The 6,000-nt window shown below is 46.0% G+C and overlaps 1 protein-coding gene across 7 annotated transcripts in view; it reads right to left on the bottom strand.

Moving 5' to 3' along the window:
• The window catches only part of CREB1 (cAMP responsive element binding protein 1), a 56,830-nt gene extending 52,009 nt beyond the window's left edge, over nt 1-4,821 (bottom strand). For 3 of the 7 annotated variants that reach the window (XR_004350748.1, XR_004350747.1, XM_032637619.1), the window contains exon 1: nt 4,419-4,632. The gene's annotated coding sequence lies outside the window, so the exon portion shown is untranslated. Of the gene's footprint in view, nt 1-4,418 lie in introns of all 7 variants that reach the window. The other 4 variants (XM_032637621.1, XM_032637620.1, XM_032637622.1 and 1 more) reach the window with 4 other exon arrangements.
• Between the last annotated feature and the right edge of the window lie 1,179 nt (nt 4,822-6,000).

The following is a 6,000-nucleotide window of genomic DNA, read 5'->3' on the forward strand; positions in this document are numbered from 1 at the left end:
AGAAACTCACCATTTATTTAGATATCAAATATAAAACTCACTGATAATGACACTAAGAAACATTAGAAAATCATCAAAAAATAAGTTAATGAGTATATAAAAAATTAACTCAGGGAGAAAGCTAGCACACTAATCAGGATTACTGGGTAGTAATAGTCCATGAGAATAGTCTGTTTAATCAAAGGTCTGGACTACATGAGATGTTCTTTCTCATTCAGAGAGAAAACTATAGACTATTTTTGGTTGAAATAACAGAAGGAAGTAGTTTGTTCAGGGCTATAAGAACCACAACAAAAGAGTTAAATTCAGATTAAATTCACTTTGAGACTTAAATCTTCTACAGCTTGCTTTCCTCTTCATGTACATCGCGATCATTTTAATAAAACTTAAAAAAAAAACCCTGAAACTAAAAAGGTAATTAAGGCAGTTCAAATAATTTCCAAATTGGCATCTCTCATTCAAACGAAATCTTTCATTTAAAGAAATAAAGGCATACTGACAGCATTCCTTACTTTAAAAGGTCACAAAAGAGCTGAAAATAAAATCAGCTCACCAAACGGTTAACAAACACAGGTATATCCAGATGAGGAGGTGCCTCATAATTAAAAGAATGAAGCTCTTTATGTCCTGACACAAACCAACTGCTAAACCATGTTAAGTGAAAATAGCAAGATATATGAGTGTACATAGTATACTATCATTTGTACAAAAGGGATGTGCGGGGAGGAGAGTACATACATATTTGCTTGTGTATGGACAGAACACCTCTGAAAGGACAAACAAGAAATTGGTGACACTTGGGTGACTGGAGGGCAAAACACATGACTCCCTGCTGTATTACATCCTATGTGTTTTGAATTACGGACTATCTGAATGAATTATTTATTAAAAAGATAAAACTGGAAATACAAAATATAATCCTTTCTTCCATCTTCAGGTGTGATCTCTCTTTCCTTTGACTGCTTTCTGATGACATATACTCTGCATTATTAGTCATCATGTCCCCAAAAGTTCCTTGAGGACAGAGATATGACAATGTAATTCATCTTTGGATTCACTGCAGCTTTTGGCCCAGTGTATTAAAACACAGTAACAATTATGATGAATAATTTAAAACATAATAGGAAACACTTGTTGAACACTTGTGACATGCCTCACGTTTAATATGCATTAACTTATTTAATTCCCACATTTGTATGAGCTAGATATTGTACACTTATGACCAAGGAAATTGAGGTATGGAGAAGAAACTTGCCCAAGGTTCCAAGCTAGGAAGTTAAAATAAACCTTAAAAATAAATAGCTGTCATTAATTGAATCCTTAAGGAAGTACTTTATAATTATCTCACAATGCTATAAAGTAGCTTTATCAGATAAGGAAACTAAGGCTGAGAAAGATCAAGAAACTTCTTGTAGGTCACAAAATTCCTTGAGGGTAGGCACATGATAGTAGTGGCAAAAGAAGGATTCAAACTGGCATGTGATTCCCAAACCCCGTGCTCTTTCCATTAACTACATTCTCTGTCACAGTAAATGCTAAATATTTGAAGTACCACAAATTGTGTCTCAAGTGATAATGTAGAGATGAGTTCATACATGAGTAAGAAAAAAACCAATCTTTTCATTTTTTCCATTCCCTATATCCTTAAATTCAGATTTGAGCTCTAACTATTCAATAAAGAAGCCATCACTGGAGGTGACACTGTAACATGAAGAAAGATATGCTTACAAGATTATGTCACAGGCTGGCTATAAACAAGTCTACATAACCATTCCTGATAAGATACTGAAATTATAAATTTCAGTGATACATTGTAAGCATAATTTTTTTCTACTGTGTAAAAAAAGGAAAAAGATTTTTAAAATGAGGTGAAGTGGGAAATATATACTTGGTTTTACTGCAACCATATTATACCCCCCAAAACAAAACCCAATGTCTTAAAATGAAAAACAAAATAAAGCTACTTCTCTATGAAGAAACAAAAAGTCTATTAATCAGATCGAATCATGAAAATGAATTTCAGAAAGCAGAAAAAGGAAGGTGCCATTTTACGAATCAGGTTTCTAAGTTTCCTTAGGCTCTTATGTGGGAAAAAAAAAAATCATTCGAAAAGTGTAACACTAAAGTCTTAAATTCCATAAAAAGTGTCCTTTTAATATTCTTCAGTCAATTTGTGTCAAAAACTCATTGGCTTTCTGAATACATGTCCATTAAAAAAAAGGTTCAAGCAGATTTAACTGTAATTTCTGCTGATCCCTGGGAGGGAGCAGAAGTATAATTTAGTAACAAGCTCTAAATGAATATTCAAATATTAATGAATATAAAAGTTCAAGAAGTTTCACCTGAGATTACTAAAAGAATTAGATTATGAATTTATAAATAAAATTTTTAAAAAATATTTTGGATAAGACTGAAGAAAAAACTTATCAGAAAACTTTTCTTTTCTAATTCAACAAAGGAAGAGTCATTGTCATATAGTCTGTAAGGCAAAAAAATTCTACTCAACTTACGCTGGTTTGCAGAAAATCCTTAAGGAAAACCAGTAATCTATAGTATCATCAAGACCATAATTTCCTCAGTGTTTGGAAATAAAATCATCTTCCCAATTCTTATGGAAAAACTCTTTATTACATCTTCTTAATTGTTTCTTGGTAATGACAAATTGCTAAGGTGGTTTTTTAAAGACTTGCAATACAGCAAAGTAGGTTTTGGAAAAGTGACTTGCAAACAGAAAATCAGAAGACAGTGCTTCTACTAACAATATTTATTCCTAACAAGAAACCCTGTATCAATCACAATTCTATCACACCCTGAGACAGGTAAGTATTTTAAAAACAAATAACCTGTTCATCTTTTGCATCACTTAAAATAACCATTTTGGCTTTATTTTTTAAATCAGGAAATGAGTGTAAAAGATTTCAATAGCTGGCAACCAAAAGTATCTTTTATACTGACTAAACCTTTAGAAGGCAAAACTGTTGCAAGCTAAGGCTAGCATGAAATTCTAACTTCTGAAGAAGGCAAGACAAACTTAAATAGGTCATATCCCAGGTCCTTTAAAAATTGTCTTTTAATCTTTGATGTGTCAATGACTTTTCTGCTGTCCCTCCTCCCCAACAGGGAAAGAAAAAATAAACCTTGCGGCTTAAATTATTGTCGCTCTGGGGCTGGGGTTACCTACCGCATGCTAGACTAATAATGGATACTTTTAAATGCCTATTTTTAGAATTAGTATTAACCAATCTCTTGTTTACATTTAGACAGAAAGATGTGCGAAACATGGCAGGGGGTACATGGGGAGATCCAGAAGACCCAACACCACGGCTGCCCGCCCCCCCCCCCGCAAAAAAGGTGATGTAAAACAAAAGTACGTCGGCTAATATTTGTTTCAACGAAGTGTTTCAGAATCTCTCAAGTGATTATTCCCTTATTGAAAAGGGTTAAAACCGAAACTGTTTTCAAACATCAGCTTCCCTTTTACAAGATCCCAACAGTTTTTAAAAAGTTACTACCAATATGTTTTTCTTAGCACCCCCTTCCTTCCCGAAAGAATGCATTTCCATGACTACTGATTTAAAAAAAAGAGGGTGAGGATAAGAGTCAAAAATTATTTTAAAAAGCTTGAGTTCTCATTCCTTCATGTAAGCAGAAAAACACAGAAAACATCTTTCCAATGGGGTGGGAGCAGGGGAAAAGGGCGTGAATAAAATACAGTACGAAAGGAAACCTTGGGTTTCGAACTTTATTGCACAAAGAGAGAGTGGAGAGGAGAGTAGGTCAGCCGGAGCAGCGCTTCCCCTCGCGAAGCGGGCATGCAGACAAGGAGGCTACCGGGAAGGCAGGCACCTTCACCTCCTCTGCCCTCAGCTGTCGCCTTCTTCCTCCTCCACCCCCCGCGGGCACCCCGGCGGCGCTGCCCGGGCGGACGGCGGGCCGGGTCGGGGGCGAGGCGGGCGGCGGGGGCCGGGCGGGCGGAGCGGGGGGCAGCGCCCGGCAGGGCCAGGCCGGCGGGCGGCCTCTCCCGGGGTGGCTTCGGGCTCTGGGCTCCCGGCTCCGCGCCGGGCCCCGTTCGGCCCGGCGGCGGCGGGAACGCGGGCGCCAGCTCGCCGCGGCCGGCCGCCCGCACACACCCCCGGCCGCCGGCTCCCACCCCGCCCGCCGCCCCCCGCCATGAGCGCCGCCGCTGGCTGCAGGCAGAGTCGCTGCCGCCCCGGCCGCCGCTGGCTCCAGTCCGCCGCCATTATTCTTTGTTCGCTGCGAGCGGCGGCGATGGTGTGGGGCTCGGGCGGAGGCTCCATCTTTACCACGGCCCCTCCTGCGAGGGGAAGGCCCCGAGCGCTGGTGTCCGGCGCCTCCCCGTCCCCCCTCCGTCCCCCCGGCTCTCTCCGGCTCCTGCCTCCTCCTCCTGCTCCTCTTACCGGTGGTACAAGCTCCTCCGTCACTGCTTTCGTTCGCGGCCCGGATCTCGCTGGAGTTTTATTCTCTCCCCCACGTAACACACCGCGTCAAACTACACCTCCGCCGCGTCACTCACCAACACTCCGCTTCTCCCAGCCGCCCGGGCCACAGGCAGCAGCAGCCGCCGCCGACTGAGGACTCGCAGCCAGGGAGCCAGCCAGCGCCGCCCAGTGCCGAGTGCGCAGCGGCCGCGCACGGAAACAGCCGAGCTCGGCCCGGAGGAGCTCGAGCGGCCCCGCCCTCAGCGCTGGAGGCGGAACTTGCCGAAGACCTTCGAGTTCCTTCGGGCACGGCGGAGGGCTTCCGCGGGGAGAGGGAAGGTGGAGGTGGTCTGGGGCCAGGGGTGGGGAGGAATGATCTAAGCCCCCCCTCCCCCTCCCCTCCCCCTCCCCTCCTCCCTCCCCCGCCCTGCCGCTTATCGACGGATAAAACCGGCGGCGGAAATTTGCAGGAAGAGTTAGGGTTTGTGTGTGGCGGGGTGGGGAATTCCCGAGGGGTGTCGACTGCTCGATGGAAACCCCCGCGCGGGCTGCCCTTGCGGCGGTAAGCGGCGGGCTCTAGGGCGGCTGCGGCGTGCCGGGTCTGGGTCCCCGAGCGCCGCCAGCCCCGGGAAGTTTCAAACGCTGCCGGGACGGGGGAGACGCGCCACTGGGTCGGGGCCGCGCCTGAGTGCGAGAGTACTGCGAGCTGGGGAGGAAGGCCTGCAGCGGAGCGGCTCTGCGGTCGCTCCCGAGGTCTGGGGCCTGGGCTGGACTCTGGGACGGTAGGCCGCGGCGCTGCGCCGGCGCGGCCCGGGGGCGTCGTTGGCCCCTGTGGGGAGGGTCTTCCGCCCCTCTGGGCGGGCCGGGGGGCTCTGCTTCGAGAATCCGCTGAGAAACCTGGCGCCCGTTCTGTTTCGGGGGACGGAGGCTCTGGGACTCCGGTCACCTTGGCGGGGTTCAGTACAACAGCGAGGACGGCCAGGCCTGGGGGGCACATCTTGGGCCTCCGAGCTGTGACCTGCCCTATCCGAGGTTGCTCTTCTACAGTTTCGAAATGTCTTACCTTCCTCTTCCACCTGCCCGCCTTTTTTTTTTTTTTTTTTTTTTTGCACCATCCTGTGTCGGTTTCTTTTCACAGCCCGTTTTCTGCAGCACAGGGTTGCAGCGGCTGCACCCTTTTCTTCACCACCCACTCCCCCTGTGAACCTGCAGTGTGACTTCCGTTGCCTCGAAGCTGCTGTAACTGCCCTTTCAGAGGTCACCCGAGACACGATACCGACTTTACCATTATCCTTTTTATTGAACTCTACAGTCCTCTCCCGGGCTTTCATGTCTATTGTAATTCACTTTCAGTCCCTTAAAGCAAACATGTTTTAGGAAGCCGAGAGGGTCCAAAACAGAGCTCCGTCCCTTATTGACTTACTGTTGAAAAAGAAAGAGTTCCCTAGCCTGGTCCTGTAGATCCCCTCGTCCTTTCTCTTTGGGCTGAAGAATATCCCCCTATCCTTCTGTTATTTTCAACCTTTCCTTCTCAACCGGCGTTTCTGTCCGGTATTTGAAC

Source organism: Phocoena sinus, chromosome 7 (assembly GCF_008692025.1).
Source record: "Phocoena sinus isolate mPhoSin1 chromosome 7, mPhoSin1.pri, whole genome shotgun sequence".
In the NCBI taxonomy this organism is placed as follows: Eukaryota; Metazoa; Chordata; class Mammalia; order Artiodactyla; family Phocoenidae; genus Phocoena; species Phocoena sinus.